This window comes from Coenobita brevimanus, chromosome 50 (assembly GCF_032717465.1).
Source record: "Coenobita brevimanus isolate Jiangsu-jjx chromosome 50, ASM3271746v2, whole genome shotgun sequence".
Taxonomy (NCBI): Eukaryota; Metazoa; Arthropoda; class Malacostraca; order Decapoda; family Coenobitidae; genus Coenobita; species Coenobita brevimanus.
In genome coordinates this window covers 27,630,678-27,651,735 of record NC_137003.1, presented here as the reverse complement: position 1 = coordinate 27,651,735, position 21,058 = coordinate 27,630,678, and positions in this window count along the sequence as shown.

Here is a 21,058-nt window from a genome sequence, read left to right as displayed (position 1 = left end):
CGGAGCCCAAATAACCCCGCGGGACACGCAAGTCATTGGTAAACAAGCCCGCGGTGTAGGGGTTAAACAAGGATTTTTCCTTTCGTTTCGGTTGGTTTTCTATGCCTAAATGACTAAATGAAGGTAAATTATGAAATATAATGACTGGATGACAAAGTGGTAATAGGGTGTGGCTAATGGTTGTTTGGTCCAAGGTGTGCAGTGGTAAGTCTAATTCCAGGCAACGATCGCTGTTAAAAGTTGGATATTTTAAGTCCCATTTATTGTAAATATCTCCATGTATGTTTACAGTACGTGTATGCCCCTATGGACCTATTTTCACCCCATGAATATTTTCATCAACGGACATTTTCACCACTCGGAGCACAATCCCCCATGGACCTATTTTCCTTAACGATTTTTTTTTTTTTCAAAGGCCTACTTTTCTGCGTAACCTATTTTCCCAGGAACTAATTTTCCCTATTGATGTATTTTCTCCCCACGGACCAATTTCTCCGTCGACCTTGAATCTCTCCATGGATGCAGGTTTCCTACATGGACGTATACCCATGGATGTATTTGTCACAGTGAACCTATATTCCCCATAAACCTGTTATCCGACGTGGTTATATCACCCACTGATGCGTGCAGTTCAAACACAGACCTCTTAACCAACAGACGTATTGCACGGTGGACCTGTTGTAACCCACTGGATATATATATCTACTTCAGCATGATTCCATAATAATATCCCCTGTGCACCGATATTCCCAACTCGGACATTAACTCAAATCACCTAACCGCAGTGGCCTGTTTTCCCACAATCCGTCCATCCACCTACACACCCACCCATCAACGCACATACCCACAACCTTACTCAATACAGTATGTCTCAAAAGTAGGACGACACAAACCCATCTCTTGTCTTGTCCTACAGGTAGCCCCACCACCCATCCCACTTAAACAATGCACGAACCCCACTCCATCCCACTTAGCCAGCCCAACAACCCTTTCCCTCCCTCTCGCCCACCCACTCCACCTAATCCGCCTGTGAAACAACCACCCTACACTAACCAATCCACCCACCCAGTAACCTACCTACCAACCCGCATACCATTCACCACAAGTCAGATGACTCGCAATTCAACACACACACACACACACACACACACACACACAGGCTGGGTGGATTTCCTTACAAGAAAGACGAGTCTCACCGCTTAGCTCAGTCTGTCGGTAGAAAATAGTACCGGGTACTCTTTACAGGGTGTTTTTCAGGCCGTAGATAAGGGGCTTCATTCCGGCTACATACACATGATTTTATGCGATATGAGTAAATAAGGTGCTCGAGCTAAACAGGGAATTTTTCCTTTGGCTAATGATGAAGGAGTGTATTTATCCCAGGATAACGTCTCCTCGGACAAAATGAAAGATGGGTTTTATTCTGGGTAACGCCAGTTGACTTTGTCAAATAATTTGGCAGGCCGCGTAACTTCTGTTAAATGCGTTATGTTCGCATTTTTTTCTTTCTCTGGTGGTTGGCACCTGGAGATTTTTGGCAAACTCATGAGTATTTTTCTCATTAACTGGATATCTCTCTCTGGACAGAGAGGCAAATTACTTTCTTAGGCACAGCTTTTTGTTAAGTCAACAGCATTTATCTTCTAATTCATTATTCCAACGAAAGCAATCCTAAAAAGAAAAATATATATATCACAAAATAAGACAAGTTCTAGTGACTGATGGAAGAAATATTCACATTGTGGCCTGTTTCCAATGGATCACAGGAATCCAGGGTTTCTCATCCCTTGCATTTCCCTGCGCCAGTCTGCCTCCACCTCATTATTCCAAAATTCACAGGCGCCCACCATACACGCTCTCTCTCTCTCTCTCTCTCTCTCTCTCTCTCTCTCTCTCTTCTGGTAACAAATGAATGCTTCGAACTTGTTCACTCTGTGCTCGCTGGTTCAAACCTACATGAATGCGTGGAGTGGAACCAAATGTACATATTTGTCACTTGCTTGGCTTTATACGAGAAACAAGTTATTAAATAATTAGTATGATATATTCATGTTATCAGAGTCAAACCTTCAAAGTAAATATTACTATTGCTTTATCCATTAGTACAAGCCCAAAGCTGAAGGGATATTTTTCGACAGAAATGCATCGAAGGCAACTTCTGTGCTAGTGAATGCGACACTGCCGCATACACGGGTTGGCTGGATGGAGTTGGCTAAGAACTCCTGGCCGCAATAGTACAGTCGCGCTCATGATTCCCTGAGACACCTGTGTTGGAGGGTGTTTAGCCCGCTCTACTCTTACTGAACAACAGGTAGTTGAGCCAGACTGCTCTAGCAACACAGTGAAGCTGAAAATGGAACCGTTTCTTATAAACGAGAGATCATGAAAAAAGAGATGGGTGGGATATAAACAATAATGATCGACAGTATCAATGCACATATAGTAATACAGTTGCGGAAAGGAGTTTCTACACCCCCGCTACTACCTCCCTACCCTACCCCCTGACCAAATGTGGCAGCGTGGCAGTAGTAGTGTAAGTTTCCATGAATGAATGGGCCTCGCCCTGTTACGTGGGACGGGAGTGGTGATTGGGTTTTGCTATTGTTGATGCCGTTAATAGTTTGCAGTATCACCTTAAAAACAATTATGTGACTCCATGAATCATTACCATAATCAATAAATGCAAAGTGAATGCTAATACAAAAGGCTTAAAGTTATATAACTGTATGCTGCGAAGACAGTAGCCATCATACATCAGCCAACCTTATCACACCAACGTAGAGTCTGGTGAATTCGAGCTGCTTCTTTGTGCAAGCGATTCGAAACGTCCATGGACGACACGTATGAAGATTGATTATAAGGTTAATGCAAAATATATGCCAAATTACTGGTTGCAGTCCATCTTCATCAATACAGATCAGACACTGATTATGCGGGTGACCGATAGGAGAGACCCGTGGTAGTGTAAGGAAATTTTGACAATATGATCAAATTATGATATGCAGTTTAAACCGATATGACACGCCTAGCAAATGCAAAGGAGACACATACACATCATGAGAAGGAGTAAAATAAGCCCATTTGCAACGTTATTTCCAGTATAATGGACACCATTTTCTTAGGGTTAGACACATATACTTACTTACCCGCCATCGAACGTTGACATACCTGATATCTTGCGTCTACTCGTCCTGTATACAGCCTGTATTTATCATCATCATCATCATCATTAACCATTTAGAGTCCACTACTGAACAAAGGCCTACTTTTTCCTTTACATGAATTCCTTAGTAGGGCCAGTCTGTGCCAGATTTGCCTACAATCATCTCTATTAACTCCATCTCATATGGTCGTTTTCTACTACGCTGCCCATCTCGTGGAATCCAGTCAGTCAATCTTTTACTCAACCGGGTTTCGTATACTGTATGTGATCTGTGTGTGTATACATATATATATATATATATATATATATATATATATATATATATATATATATATATATATATATATATATATATATAAATATATATATATATATATATATATATATATATATATATATATATATATATATATATATATATATATATATATATAAAATTCTATTATACTTATCATTATATGTCCAAGTGCATCCCCCGAATGAAACAAAAACATAGGTATGCCATGATTAGTATTTTCACCTCCTCTTGTCTTGCGAAACTTACTTACGTGAATCTTAATTCACGACAGAAATTATGATTATTTATAGGCTACTAATACAGTATTGTCTTAATAAGTATATGCAGTGCAGTCCCAGGCAACGTATTTATCGATAAACTTAACGCTGGTTGCCATTGGGCAATCATTCCCCCCCCCAAAAAAAAAACCTAGGAAACAACTCCGCTGCTACCTCATTCTTCACTCGAAACAGTTGTTTAACCCACCACCGCTTTAAATTCGTAAGCAGATAATATATACGGAAAGGATTAGTCAAATGTTCATAACGTCAGCATTAGCACACCCGTATGTATAAATATCCTTTATCTATCCATATCATGTTTCATGTATATATAACTGATTACATGTAGCACAATATGCTTAGGAGGTCAAAACAATGTAACACATTAACCCATTATAATTTTATTAGATAATTATCTAATAAAATTATAATGGGTTAATGTGTTAATTATAATTATATAATGGTTTCCAGCGGAAGTCGCAAAGATTTATTGCCACATGGCATGCTATTTTTTTTCCTGCACACCTTTCTTAATACACTATACAATAGTTAATAAACAACTATCCTAACTGATCAGTGTTACCACAATATAACTCTCTTATCTATCTATCTATCTATTGCCAGACACCTCAATCCCGTTCGGGGTAGCCACAAACAAATCGCTTCCACATCGCCCTGTCCCCCGCCATTTAACTGTCCCGCTCCCAACTCACACCCCCCTCTCTCATATATCTCTTCACCGCATCCCTTCATTTCGTCCTCGGCCATGTTATCAAAAGTAATAATATTTACATTGCTAATGCCCACGGCACTACGTGATATTCATTCCCCCACATCCGACACCCCATTCACCACACCCACACCACCTGATCACACCATCCGCCACACCCATACAACTCACATCCCATCCCCCACACCACCACCGCTTCATACTCCATCCCCCACACCACCATCACTTCATACCCCATCCCCCACACACACACTACCAGCACCTCACACCCACACCACCTGAAACACACAAACACACACCACAACCATCTCACATCCACATCACCATCACTTCATACGCCATCCCCCCAACACACACTACCAGCACCTCACACCCACACCACCTGATCACCCCATCCGCCACACCCAACCACCTCACATCCCATCCCCCACACAACCACCTCACATCCACACCACCACCACTTCATACCCCATCTCTCACATACACACTACCAACACCTCACATCCACACCACCTCACACACACACACACACACACACACACACACACACACACACACACACACACACACACACACACACACACACACACACCACAACTACCTCAATAACACATCACCGTCACATCACATCCCATCCCCCCCCACACACACACTACCAGCACCTCACACCCACACTATCACCAATTCATATCCCATCCCACCACCCAAACACACTACCAGCACCTCACACCGCATCCCCCCCCACACATACCACCACCACTAATTTTATACTTAACACATAGTATATATTTCTTGTATATAGGTATTTGTGTATGTAAGTAGATTACATTTATTGGTAATGAACTTATAGGCCTACTCCTAACAAATCAACACTTTGTCCATCCATCACCATTTTCTATTACAGACTGTAACCTGCTGGGAAGGGGCTAGACGTGGTTGTAAATAAGATGCCCATTACGACGGAACAGTTCCCACTTCTCCATGGTGTGCTGGAGGAGACGTTGGCGAGTTCGTTCCCTGACCTCCTCCCACGAGTTGACAATATTCCCCCAAACATTCTCAATGGGGTTGAGGTCGCATCCTTTGCTCGGCCACTGCAGCAATTCAATATCGCGTTGCTCAGCAAACCATGGCTGAACAATGCGCGCAGTATGTATGGAATAATTATCCTGTGGAAATTTTGCATGAGATTAGGAAAACTGTGATAGCAGGTAAACAGACTATTATTGTTAGGGTAGGAAGTTGCGTCCTAACGTGAAATATTTATATGTGCTTTCAATACATAATATTCTGGGCTAATCCTGACCGGTAATCAGTATATCCAGATCATGGAGGAGGTGATGGTGCTTTCTGTTCGCGCATATGCACTTCCGTATCCTGAACGTATTATATTCATGACGGTATGTTGCTTATGGTATGCATATAGGTATTTTAGTATTACAGTACAGTGTTCTCCATTTTAATATATGTGGTCGGTGATGGCACCCATCATCCACTCACTCGATGTAGTGCTATCTTCAGGCGTTCTATAGTGAACGACAGGCAAAATGGTTATCCGTAATCCAGAAAATAAGTTGGATGGTGGCCATATAGCTAACAGTTAGACGCTTGGTGATCTAGTGAATGTCTTAAATCTAAGGAAGGTTGATGTTAATTGCACGCACATAGTGCCAGTCAAGGGATGGCAAGTGGCCATTCGCACCTTAAACGTCTGCACTGCATAGCGTAGCCACGGACCCCTACGCTCCTGATGGAGAACTGAAGCTGTAATGCATCAGAGGACTTTAATCTTGTAGCTCTGGCAGTTATTAAATATTTAAGTTTAATACTGTAGCTTTATATAAGTGTAAATCATTGCATAAATCGTTTCAACATCACGATACTTTGTAATACCTTTCGTTGACACTAAATTCATTTATTAATAAAGATTAAGCTCAGTCACGAGAACACATATTAAATTAAATGGATTATCTTCGGTTATTATATAACTGAAATAGGATTAGCCCGGAATATTATGTAATGAAAGCACATATAAATATTTCACGTTAGGACGCAACTTCCTACCCTAACAATAATAGTCTGTTTACCTGATATCACAGTTTACCTAATCTCATGCAAAATTTCCACAGGATAATTATTCCATACACACTGCGCGCATTGTTCAGTCATGGTTTGCTAAGCAACGCGATATTGAATTGCTGCAGTGGCCGAGCAAAGGATGCGACCTCAACCCCATTGAGAATGTTTGGGGGAATATTGTCAACTCGTGAGAGGAGGTCAGGGAACGAACTCGCCAACGTCTCCTCCAGCACACCATGGAGAAGTGGGAACTGTTCCGTCGTAATGGGCATCTTATTTACAACCACGTCTAGTCCCTGCCCAGCAGGTTACAGTCTGTAATAGAAAATGGTGATGGATGGACAAAGTGTTGATTTGTTAGGAGTAGGCCTATAAGTTCATTGCCAATAAATGTAATCTGCTTACATACACAAATACCTATATACAAGAAGTATATACTATGTGTTAAGTATAAAATTAGTGGTGGTGGAATGTGTGTGGGGGGGGGGATGGGGTGTGAGGTGCTGGTAGAGTGTTTGGGTGGTGGGATGGGATATGAAGTGGTGATGGTGTGGGTGTGAGGTGCTGGTAGTGTGTGTGTGGGGGGAGGGATGGGATGTGAAGTGACGGTGATGTGGAAGTGAGGTGGTTGTGGTGTGTGTGTGTGTGTGTGTGTGTGTGTGTGTGGATGTGAGGTGTTGGTAGTGTGTATGTGAGAGATGGGGTATGAAGTGGTGGTGGTGTGGATGTGAGGTGGTGGTGTGGGGGATGAGATGTGAGGTGGTTGGGTGTGGCGGATGGGGTGATCAGGTGGTGTGGGTGTGAGGTGCTGGTAGTGTGTGTGGGGGGGATGGCGTATGAAGTGATGGTGATGTGGATGTGAGATGGTTGTGGTGTGTGTTTGTGTGTTCCAGGTGGTGTGGGTGTGAGGTGCTGGTAGTGTGTGTGGGGGGGATGGGGTATGAAGTGGTGGTGGTATGGAGGATGGGATGTGAAATTGTATGGGTGTGGCGGATGGTGTGATCAGGTGGTGTGGATGTGGTGAATGGGGTGTCGGATGTGGGGGAATGAATGTCATGTGGTGCCGTGGACATCAGCAATGTAAATATTATTACTTTTGATAACAGGGCCGAGGATGAGATGAAGGGATGGGGTGGAGAGGTCTATGAGAGAGGGAGTGAGTTGGGAGCAGGGCAGTGAAATAGAGGGGGACAGGGCGACGTGGAGGCGATTTGTTTGTGGCCACCCCGAACGGGATTGAGGTGTCTGGCAATAGATAGATAGATAGATAGATAACAGACTTACATTGTGGTAACACTGACCAGTTAGGATAGTTGTTTATTAACTATTGTATAGTGTATTTAGAAAGGTGTGCAGGAAAAAAAAATAGTATGCCATGTGGCAATAAATCCTTGCGACTTCCGCTAGAAATTATTATAATTATAATTAACACATTAACCCATTATAATTTTATTAGATAATTATCTAATAAAATTATAATGGGTTAATGTGTTACATTGTTTTGACCTCCTAAGCATATTGTGCTACATGTAATCAGTCATATATACATGAAACATGATATGGATAGATAAAGGATATTTATACATACGGGTGTGCTAATGCTGACGTTATGAACATTTGACTAATGCTTTCCGTATATATTATCTGCTTACGGGTTTAAAGGAGTGGTGGGTTAAACAACTGTTTCGAGTGAAGAATGAGGTAGCAGCGGAGTTGTTTCCTAGGTTTGGGGGGGGGGGGAAATGATTGCCCAATGGCAACCAGCGTTAAGTTTATCGATAAATACGTTTCCTGGGACTGCACTGCATATACTTATTAAGACAATACTGTATTAGTAGCCTATAAATAATCATAATTTCAGTCGTGAATTAAGATTCACGTAAATAAGTTTCGCAAGACAAGAGGAGGTGAATATACTAATCATGGCATACCTATGTTTTTGTTTCATTCGAGGGATGCACTTGGATATATAATGATAAGTATAACTGAATTATATATATATATATATATATATATATATATATATATATATATATATATATATATATATATATATATATATTGTTACGGAACAGTGAAAACTGTCCCGCAAAGTTCCAGGTTCAAAACAAAGAGTTAAAGTTAAATGCTCAAACTAACAACAAAACATTCAGGACTCGTGAGGATAATGTAATGGCAAAAACAGGTTAAATATATGGTTAACTGCAATAGCCTCTATTAACACGAAATTAGCAAGAGTAAATTTATCTAAGTCAGCCCTGATAAAATGACAATACACTGGACAATGCACAGTTAATGGAAGATAAATTATTACAGATACAAAATATTATTAATAATGGCTGACAATAAGAACCTTACACGAATCACAAAAACCTCACTAGGCCTACAAACTAATACCCCACGCTACACAGTACAAGAAAAAATGCAACAACAGTTATACTCAAATTACACAGCTGCTAGATGGTTGGAGACTTCCTGAGCACTACAATAATAACAACTGTACAGGGGAGGACAGAGATGTGAGCAAAATGAGGAGTAGATCTAAGTGGCAATAATGCAGAGACTGAGCTCATTATATAGGGGCAAGCAGAGCTTGATACAACTTGTAAGAAGGACGCCCAAATGAAGCCATGGGGACAAAGAGTTGACAATCCTGCTCTGAACAACAGAAAGAACGACTTACTCTACTATAACGGTAGAACGGGGGGACTGAGGTAGAACACGCTCGTGATCAAACATGCAGCATACTGTACGTTAGAATTACACAAAGGATGATGAAATCATAGGCTATGTAACACCTCCCCACAAAGAAAAAAGAAATTTACAAAGGAAATTTCTTATTACTCTAAAACAATCTGTCTAAAGTCTAGATAAGCAATCTGTAAAAACATTTTCTTTCCTCTTGACATGTTGTATGTCTAATGAATACTCCTGAAGAAGTAGACTCCATCTTGTCAATCTCTGATTTTTATCTTTAAACTTACTAAGGAATTTCAGTGGGTTATGATCGGTATAAATGACTATGGGGTCAAAACCAGAACACAAATAAAATGAAAAATGCTGTAAACCCAAAATCAAGGCCAAAAGTTCTTTCTCAATAGTTGAGTAGTTCTTTTGAGGTGGAGTGAACTTCTTACTGTAGTAAGATACAGGGTGTTCAATACCCTGATCATCCTCTTGCAGCAAAACAGCCCCAGCTTCTGTTTCGCTTGCGTCAACAACCATCTTAAAAGGCTTAGCAAAATTTGGAGTAGCGAGCACTGGCTGACTTAATAGGATAGCTTTAAGTTTGTTGAAAGAGGATTCACAGTCATCGGTCCAGACAAATTTAACTCCCTTTTTCAGTAGGTCTGTAAGTGGTGATACAAGAATTGAAAAGTTAAGAACAAATCTCCTGTAATAACCTACCATTCCCAAAAATCTTTGTAGCTCTTTCCTACTTTTAGGTCTGGGAAGATCAATTATAACCTGAACCTTAGCTCCTGGTGGTGCAACATGTCCATCACCAATTACGTACCCAAGGTACTGAACTTTAGCTTGACCAAACTCACACTTTGATAAATTAGCTACAAGATTAGCCTGAACCAAACGCTCAAGAAATTTACTGACATGGCATAGGTGATCTTTCCAGTTGTCACTGAAGATTAATACATCATCAATATAAACAACACACCCTGCCAAACCCTCTGTACAACATTCATGAGCTTCTGAAATGTGGCTGGTGCATTCTTCATACCATATGGCATTACAGAACATGCAAAAGTCTTTCCTAGTGTTACAAAACATGAGATCTCCCTAGCACGTTCAGTCATAGGTACTTGCCAGTATCCCTTTAACAAATCAAACTTACTTATGTACCTAGCCTTTCCGATCTTGTCTATGCAATCTTCCACACGAGGGAGAGGGTAAGTGTCTGTTTTGGTTATCTGATTAACACGTCTGTAGTCAATGCAAAGCCGCTGTGACCCACCTGGCTTAGGGACTAAAGTGACAGGAGAACTCCACTCGCTCTGACAGGCCTCAATCATCTTGTGGTCCAACAGGTAGCCAAGCTCCTTCTGGATGAGAGGAACTTTCACTGGGTTCAAACGGTAAGGAGCCAGTTTAATTGGCTTTGCGTCTCCAACATCGACATTATGCATCAACACAGTGGTTCTTCCTGGAGTGGCACGGAACACTTGCGGGTACTCCTGCAGTAATGCCGAAAACTCCTGCCTTTCCTCGGGAGCTAGATGAGAAAGCTTAGTCTGGAGATCATTCATGATATCAGGATTCTTCCCCAAACTATCACTCAGGCTCATGCTGCATGGGAGAGCTTCACTTGCAGACTCAGGTGGAACAGCTACAGTGCAGACTGGGTTATTTTCGTCCCGCCTGTGATGTAACTTTAGCATGTTGATGTGACAAAGTTGCTTGTTCTTTCTACGATCTGGTGTGGCGATGACATAGCTGACATCACTGAGTTTCTTCTCCACGAAATAAGGACCACTAAACTTGGCTTGAAGAGGTTGCCCATGCACTGGTAGCAGAATTAAAACCTGATCTCCTGGCTGAAAGTGGCGTAACCTGGACTTCTTATCATACCAAGTCTTCATCTTCTGAGCAGCTCCTAAATTCTCTCTCGCCAGCTGTAAAGCAGTGGACAGCCGTTCTTTGAACTTCATCACATACTCCAGCAGGTTGACGTCATCTTCCTCTGACAGCCAGCATTCCTTGAGTAGCTTAAGGGGTCCTCTTACTTCATGGCCAAACAGTAGTTCAAAAGGAGAGAAGCCCAGTGATTCATTTGGAGATTCTCTTGCGGCAAATACAACTAATGGAAGACCTTTATCCCAGTCTTTCTGATGTTCCAAACAGTATTTCTTGAGCATCGATTTGAGTGTTTGACGATATCTCTCCAACGCTCCTTGGGTCTAGGGATGGTAAGCTGAAGACGTGATCTGGGTGATGCCCAACTCTTTCAGAGACTGCTTGAAAACATTTGACATGAAATTACTTCCCCGGTCTGACTGTACCTCCTTGGGCAGACCAAACTTTGTGAAGAACCCTAGCATTTCCTTAACCACGTTCTTTGCTGAGATATTTCTAAGTGGAATGGCTTCAGGATAACGAGTAGCCATATCAATCAGGGTCAACACATAAGAAAATCCTGAAGAAGTCTTAGGAAGAGGGCCCACAATATCCACCAACACACGGGTGAATGGCGCCTCGAAAGGAGGAATGGGAACTAGAGGTGCAACCTTTTCGGTCTAATTACATTTCCCCACAACTTGACAGGTGTGACAAGACTTACAATACCAGGAAACATCCCTGAAGATACCTGGCCAGTAGAAGTGTTTCAAAATGCGTGCCACAGTCTTCCTCACTCCAAGGTGTCCTGCCAAACTGGAATCATGAGCCACTCTAATGATATCCTGCCTACAAACACGAGGGATGACAACTTGATGTACAACCTCCCATTCACAGTCGGCTGATGCTGTTGGGGGTCTACACTTCCTCATAAGTACTCCTGACTTTATATAATAACAAGTAGAAGCACCAGCTGACTCTTCCTCACTGCAAGCAGAGTTAGCTAGACCTTTCAACTCAGGGTCAGCAACCTTCAACTCAACCAACTCTTGACGAGACAAATTATCAACACTACGGGGTACTGCCTCATCTGGTGAGTGGTCCAAATTAGCAAGAAAAGTGTCAGCTAGAATAACATCATCATCATCATTATCCTCTAAATAACCAGTAACTTTAGACTTAGCCCTAGTGACAGCACATGCAGGGAACACATCAGGGACATCACAATCCTGGGCTGCAGCCGCTGGCTCACTAGACAACTGAGGAGCTGGACACACTTGACTTCCACCAATATCATTTCCAAATAAGAAAGTTTCACCTGACATTGGGAATGTCTCAACCAACCCAACCATAACGGAACCATTAACAAAACCAGACTCTAAATTCACTCTGCACAGAGGGACAGAGAAGTAATTATTCCCTACACCTTGTAAAATTACAGTTTCATCAGAGGAATTAACATTAGAGCCTAGAACACTGGTCAGCATAAGGGATTGGCAAGCACCTGTATCACGATATATTTTAACTGATTTCCTGTCATTATTGTCCAGAGGACTGACAAAATCATCAGACAGGAAATTAGCACATGAACTCTTGAGAGTGTCACCCACGTTACTGCTCAAAAGAGGAGCTTCATCATGAGGATTTAATTTACCCCTCAAAGCAGGTTCAGTTAACTCAGTTAAAGAATTCTGGGTACTCTCAAGGGTGGACACTAGACCAATTGACTGAATATTTAAAGACTCCTTTTTGTTCACATCACGCTGTCTCCTGAAACATTTCTCCGTAGTATGACCAAGCTTACTACAATAAGTACATTTACTTTTCTGAAATCTAGAGGTGAAGCTGGTATTTACTTCCTGAGAAACATCATCTTTATTCTCTTTCCTGTTACCTGTACTCTGAGTAGAGGCATCGTACTTACTCTCAGCTTTCCTTTTTTCTTTATAATATCTTTTGTGAGTGAGAACATACTCATCAGCTAAAACTGCAGCATCAGACAAATTATCTATTCTTCTCTCATCAAGATATAGGCTTACATCTTTATTTATACACCTTTTGAAGTCCTTCAGCAAAATCATCTGCTTAAATTTACCAAAATCAGAATCCACATTCTTAGAATTTAACCACTGCTCTAACAGATCTTCTTTGATTTTTGCATACTCAACATGGGATTGCTTATCTTGCTTATAAGTTGTCCTAAATTTTACTCTATAGGCTTCAGGAACAAGCTCATAGGCCTTAAGAATCAAGCTCTTAACTACATCATAATTATCACATTGATCCTGAGGCAAAGATGCTTAAGTTACTTGAGCTTTACCGGTGAGAACAGTTTGAAGGAGTACTGGCCAATACTTTTTGGGCCAATTAAAACCTGTAGCTACCCTCTCAAACAACTGAAAATACTTTGTTAAATCAGATTCATTAAAAGGAAGGACAAGTTTAACATTTTTAGCCACATCAAAATCATCAGAGCTAGATGATCCAGTTCCACCTTGTTTCATGCGATACTCATGGTCTGCCTGAATCCTAGTAAGTTCAATTTGTGCGTGAAACTCAGCCTCCTTAGCACGAGCCTCCTGCAGGGCTAGCTGTAACTTAGCTAATTCAATCTGCGTTTGCTCATTTGAAGGAGTTACATTAAACAAGCTTTCATTAATCATGTCAACAATTTGATCTTTAGAATGATGAGAGCGAACAGCAATTCCTAATTGTTGAGCAACAAGCTCAAGTTCATTCTTTGTTCTATTTTCTACATCCAACACTGTTTGCACATTTGACAAAAAATCTTCGGCTTCATCAAAAGTAGTAATAGTAGACATCATGAATAAATCACAGTCACAAAATATCAAGCAATGTCCTTATGATAATATCCTGAATATCCTGATAAGAGGTCGTCAAATTTATGTTACGGAACAGAGAAAACTGTCCCGCAAAGTTCCAGGTTCAAAACAAAGAGGTAGGTAAAATTACAAGTTAAAGTTTAATGCTCAAACTAACAACAAAACATTCAGGACTCATAAGGATAATGTAATGGCAAAAACAGGTTAAATATATGGTTAACTGCAATAGCCTCTATTAACACGAAATTAGCAAGAGTAAATTTATCTAAGTCAGCCCTGATAAAATGACAATACACTGGATAATGCTCAGTTAATGCAAGATAAATTATTACAGATACAAAATATTATTAACGATGGCTGACAATAAGAACCTTACATGAATCACAAAAACCTCACTAGGCCTACAAACTAACACCCCACGCTACACAGTACAAGAAAAAATGCAACAACAGTTATACTCAAATTACACAGCTGCTAGCTGGTTGGAGACTTCCTGAGCACTCAGAATAATAACAACTGTACAGGGGAGGACAGAGATGTGAGCAAAATGAGGAGTAGATCTAAGTGCCAATAATGCAAAGACTGAGCTCATTATATAGGGGCCAGCAGAGCTTGATACAACTTGTAAGAAGGACGCGCAAATGAAGCCATGGGGACAAAGAGTTGACAATCCTGCTCTGAACAACAGAAAGAACGACTTACTCTACTATAACGGTAGAACGGGGGGACTGAGGTAGAACACGCTCGTGATCAAACATGCAGCATACTGTACGTTAGAATTACACAAAGGATGATGAAATCATAGGCTATATATATATATATATATATATATATATATATATATATATATATATATATGTATGTATGCACAGGTCACATACAGTATAGGAAACCCGGTTGAGTAAACGATTGACTGACTAGATTCCACGAGATCGGCAGCGTAGTAGAAAACGACCATATAAGAGATGGAGTTAATAGAGAAGATTGTAGGCAAATCTGGCACAGACTGGCCCTACTAAAGAATTCATGCAAAGGAACAGGGAGGCCTTTGTTCAGTAGTGGACTCTAAATGGTTAATGATGATGATAATGATGATAAATACAGGCTGTATACAGGACGAGTAGACGCAAGATATCAGGTATGTCAACGTTCGATGGCGGGTAAGTAAGTATATGTGTCTAACCCTAAGAAAATGGTGTCCATTATACTGGAAATAACGTTGCAAATGGGCTTATTTTACTCCTTGTCATGATGTGTATGTGTCTCCTTTGCATTTGCTAGGCGTGTCATATCGGTTTAAACTGCATATCATAATTTGATCATATTGTCAAAATTTCCTTACACTACCACGGGTCTCTCCTATCGGTCACCCGCATAATCATTGTCTGATCTGTATTGATGAAGATGGACTGCAACCAGTAATTTGGCATATATTTTGCATTAACCTTATAATCAATCTTCATACGTGTCGTCCATGGACGTTTCGAATCGGTTGCACAAAGAAATAGCTCGAATTCACCAGACTATATAGTCATTCGGGGCAATAAAAGACAGTTTGTCTTAACTTTGGTCTGCCTCAGGCATTTGTAATACTTGGGAGAAAAGATACATATCATTAGGTAGAGTACCCATAAGGCCTTCATGTAGCACCATTAAATCTAACGTACCTCATAAGAATTTCCAGGTAATAAAAGAAAAACTAAATTTTTTATTACCCCGGCCAATGGGGGGAAAAACAACAGCACTCGGGGTGAAAAAAAAAATAGGGGTTAACACTGAAAAATGAAATTAACACTGATACTGTTCCTCTACATTGCAGCTAAATGGTGGCACACATCACTCACATGTGTTATATTTGTATTATGTCCAATCCCAGTGACATTTTTGGACATTTTTATCACTATTACTAATAGTCTCAATTAGTAGAAAATAAAAATCAGTTTCATATTTGGCTTGGCTTGACACCACTTATATATATAATGACAGATAATAGAAAACATATCTAAATCACAGATTCATCTTTCTGTTGACACCTTGACACCACTTAATAACGACATATAATAGAAAATTATAAATCACAGACACCTTGACTCCACTTATTGACATTTTTGGGGAGAAGGGAAACCAAATTTCATAACTTTTTTAAACATAGAATTAGCTTCTTCTTCTTCTCTGAAATAAAATCGTGCCTTTCCACGCCCTTTTGCCTCCACTTCAGGCTTGCCTGGGCCAGCTAGGAGGCGAGACACATCCACAATATCAATATCCTCCGTCTGCGGCCAGTCCCAACGCAACTCTTGAGGGTTACTAGAATGCACAGTTCTTTTCATGAATGTAACTTCAACCTTATTGTCCTCACTGTCCTCATCATCGCTAAACAGTTTTAATATCTTGCCCCAGTAATAGGTGGATGGCCTGTCATACATGACAGCATAGTACATGCCCACCTTTAACTCATGCTGCTTGGGCATTTCTCGCTTTAGTTCTTTGCGTCCCAATGCTGCCTTTACAGTTTTATCTAGTGTCACCAGATTGTCATCGTTGATATCGGACAGTTCACCACTAGAATGAGAAGAAGAGTCAACTTGTGGGAGGTCATCTTCATCTGAGTCACTCTCTTCTGCTGGCTGTGTCTTCTTCCTTTTTGTCTTTTCTTCAACTTGTGGGAGGTCATCTATATCTGAGTCACTCTCTTCTGCTGGCTGTGTCTTCTTCCTTTTTGTCTTTTCTTCAACTTGTGGGGGGTCATCTACATCTGAGTCACTCTCTTCTGCTGGCTGTGTCTTCTTCCTTTTCATCTTTTCTTCTTTCTTTTCTTGTTGTTGGAGGAACTTTGCATCGGTCAGCACAGCCCCAAGCATTGAGATCCGATGACGTCTCTGTGGCTGGGATGTAGATGAGCTGGGGCGACCTCTTGCTTTTATAACTGCTTCAAAGGAGGTTTCATCTTCTTCTGGCACCTGAGTCACAACATAGCGCATCCCTTGTGGTGCATGCTTTTGTAACTCTTTGATCAGGGATTTGGGGGATGTGAGCAAGTTATCACTAGTACTGGAGGTGCCTGGGGAGCTGAAATCCAAACAATGTTGAACTCCTTGTGGTTGTTTGGGTGGAGAGAGTTGAGCTTGTACATCCTGTGTTTGTGGGTTAGAGAGAAGAGGAGACCCATCATCCATTAGTGGCTTGCCAGCTGCAATCCACTTGTTGTATGAGGCTAGTTTAACCTTGTCAATGCGTTCCTTCTTATATTTTGAGGCATCAACTGGGAACACCCCTGTAGCTCTGAATCCAGCCTTTATGTTGCTCTCGGTCAGTCCCTGTGGCCATATTTTGCTCAGTAAGTTTACAAAAGTGGCCTTCCGCAAAGGCTCACGAGCACCTGTTTGATGCACTCTTGCTGTGAGCTCTTTTTCATAGTAGCTTTTAAGTGGGTTAAAGCAGGCTACATCGAGCGGCTGCAGGACGTCAGTGCAGTGGGCTGGTAGTTTCATTAGGGTGATCTCTTCACGCATCGCTAGTTCAATTGTTAGAGCAGACATATGCGTGAGATGGCCATCAAAAATCAGCAGAAGTGGAGGTATGTCTTTGGTCTCTTTCACAAACTCTTCCATCCATGCATGGAATATAGCGGTGGTCATCCATCCACTGTCACTCACTGCATAATATGTCTTGGGCAGTGCGTCATCGCCCCGCCAGTTGGACATAATGTTTTTACCCTTAAAAACGATTAAGGGGTCTAGTGCAGTCCCATTTGCACAACAGACTGACAGAACTGTTGTGTTTTCCCGGTTTGACCCACATGACACTCGTACAGTCTTTTTACCTATTTCACCTATCGTTTTCCACCGGGAGGGGTCAGTTGGGAAGCCACTTTCGTCTAAGTTCCAGACACATTCTGGCCTATTTGCTATGCCTAGTTTTTCTATCTGTTCTTCTAACATTTCATAAAAACCATAAATCACAAAGGGGTCAGAGGTCACATTTTTCCGTGCAATTTGCATCAATCCTGCCTTTTTTAATGACAGCTTGTGCCTGCTCAAAAAGTTTTGAATCCAGTCATCTCCCGGGCGTTTCCATTTAAAGAGATGACTTAAATCATTTGCTTCTAAATATTCAAACACAATTTCCTGTAACTCGTCTTTAGTGGGACCAAACCCGAGTTCGGCCATGCGCTTAACATATGAGGCTAATTTGTTTTCTACATCCAAGGGCAATAATGTTTTACGACCTCTGGATTTCAGTTCAATGACCCCTTTATTATGTAGACATCTTTCGTGAAGCATCGATGTCGACATGTGGTATTTCTTGGCTGTGCTTTTCACTGATGCACCAGCATTCACCTCCTCGATAGCCACCTGAATTGATGTCTCAGTGTACAACTTTGGCTTCCTGGTGTATGTCCTCGGCATTGTTACGCTGTCAGAGAAAGACAAGAACATCATTAGATGTTGGTCATTATGATTTAATTTTCAAACTTCACTTTAGATTGCACAATATATGACAAAAGACATTATGGGGGAAATAAAATTACCCCATGGGGAGTATTTTATTACCCCTTGGGGGAAATTTTATAACTGCATGGGGTAAAAAAAAACACTGGTAAAAAAAACCAGCGTGTTTTTTTTCAACTTTTTTCATGCTAAAACTCGGGGTAAAAAAAAACATACCTGTGTGGTGCATACTGCAGTAGACAAGTTAATCACGGCAGGGGAGGGAAGAGACTGATGTCATTACAACAGCTGAAAGCAGAGAATGAAGCTTTTCTACAATAACCTTTCCCCGTATCGAACATTAGCCAAAAACAGTAAAAAAGTGAAAATGATAAAAAAAAACACAGTAGTTCATAAAGAAATTGATAAATAATAGAAAAAGAAATGGGAAAAATCTGTTCATTGCATGAAATGTTGCTAATAGAGTGGGCAATCTGTGGGACACAAAAAAAAAAAAAAAATCCAAAACCCAACATATATATATGGACCTATGTTTGTTTTTACCCCAACTACCCCCGAATTTTTTTTTACCCCGAATGACTGGTGTGATAAGGTTGGCTGATGTATGATGGCTACTGTCTGCGCAGCATACAGTTATATTACTTTAAGCCTTTTGTATTAGCATTCACTTTGCATTTATTGACTATGGTAATGATTCATGGAGTCACATAATTGTTTTTAAGGTGATACTGCAAACTATTCACGGCATCAACAATAGCAAAACCCAATCACCACTCCTGTCCCACGTAACAGGACGAGGCCCATTCATTCATGGAAACTTACACTACTACTGCCACGTGCCACATTTGGTCAGGGGGTAGGGTAGGGAGGTAGTAGCGGTGGTGTAAAAACTCCTTTCCTCAACTGTACAACACGGAATAATTATACTGAAATAATTCCACCTACTATCGATTACATATAGTGGGATCTTTGCAGGGGCCGACAGGAAATGATCAGAAACGTTGTCTCCTCCATGCCGGATAGGTTAAATGCAATAATTGAGAAAGTTGGAGGCTGGGCGAAATATGAGATACCAATATTTTGATGCTGTAAAAGGTGCGACATTTAAGTAATACATTTACTTATATATACCCACACTGTAGTAAAAAGAATACAGCTAATATATACTGTATACATATATATCTATATCTACATCTCTCTCTCTCTCTCTCTCTCTCTCTCTCTCTCTCTATGGTATGGGGGATATTTTTTATTTCTGTTCATCCTCTTGGAGGATATTTGTGGGAGCTATCACAATTATGTTACTGTTTCATTATGTGCTTCTTTTGTGTTATTACATGAAATGAGAAATGGCTTCCTATCCCTGCAGTAAATATCTTTGCTTTGATTGTCTTAGTACCCCCGGATACCATTATTTGTCGTGCAAATATCAATGATGACAAGGGTAGAACACCTGATACGTTTAACAAATATAGTATTGAAATGTTATTACATGATCCACTCAGTGTGACGACTTAAAGGGACTCGGTCATACAGCAATGATATTGTGAAATATCCATACATTTCTATAATACGTTTATTATTGCTAAACAACTAATAGGCAAACCCGCAGTATGTAGAGGATTTTACTAATGCATTAATCACACGTCCGTAGCAAATTGTTGGGGAGGTGAATGACGGACAACAAACTCCTTAACATATATATCTCTTCATCTTTCAAGCTATATGTAATCAATAGTAGGTGGAATTATTTCAGTAAAATTATTCTGTGATCTATTACCATATGTGCAATGATACTGTCCATCATTTTTGTTTATATCCCACCAATCTCTTTTTTCATGATCTCTCGTTTATAAGAACCAGTTCCATTTTCAGCTTCACTGTGTTGTTAGAACAGTCTGGCTCAACTACCTGTCATTCAGTATGAGTAAAGCTGGCCAAACACCCTCCAACACAGGTGTCTCAGGGAATCATGAGTGCGATTGCACATGACAGAAAAAAACAGGCTTTGGGAGCATCATTTTTTGGTAAAGGTGGGGGAAAAGAGTGTTTTTATCTCGCTTGTGGTAAAACTATGCAGTGCTAAGAAGAGTATTCTACCTTTGCTGTCCATTAACTGGAAAAGTATTGGACGTATCAATTTCCTGTAAGAACCATGGTAAAGCGCAGTAAATTCTAAGTATGTACAGGACATAATAATGTATTATCTGTGATGAAACATCGTTGTTATGTAGGCGGGAATATAATGGTTATTGTGTGCGCATGACAAAAGTGCGTGGGTACCCAGCAGTTTTTTTGCGATTTACTTGGAAACTATGAGGCTCATGAAAAATCTGCAGATACCATGAGAAAGCTCAAGAAATTCTACGCAAGATTATGAAATAAAAACATAATCTGTGTGAGAAAACTCTTGTGCTAAAGCTCCCTGCACAAAAAAAAATCAGTTTCTGGTAGGAAATTGCTTTTAGTTTTTTGCTACTTTCTCAAAAACTACAAATCGTATCAATAATCCGCAAAGCTTATTAGAAGGCTGATGAAATTCTCTTTCAAAACTTCGAATAACATTTCTCTGTATGATGGAAAACTTTCGAACTATGATGTTAGGAAGTGAGACTGACATTCCAAAATGTTTATTCACACTGGCCTAATGTTCTTCTATTCATAT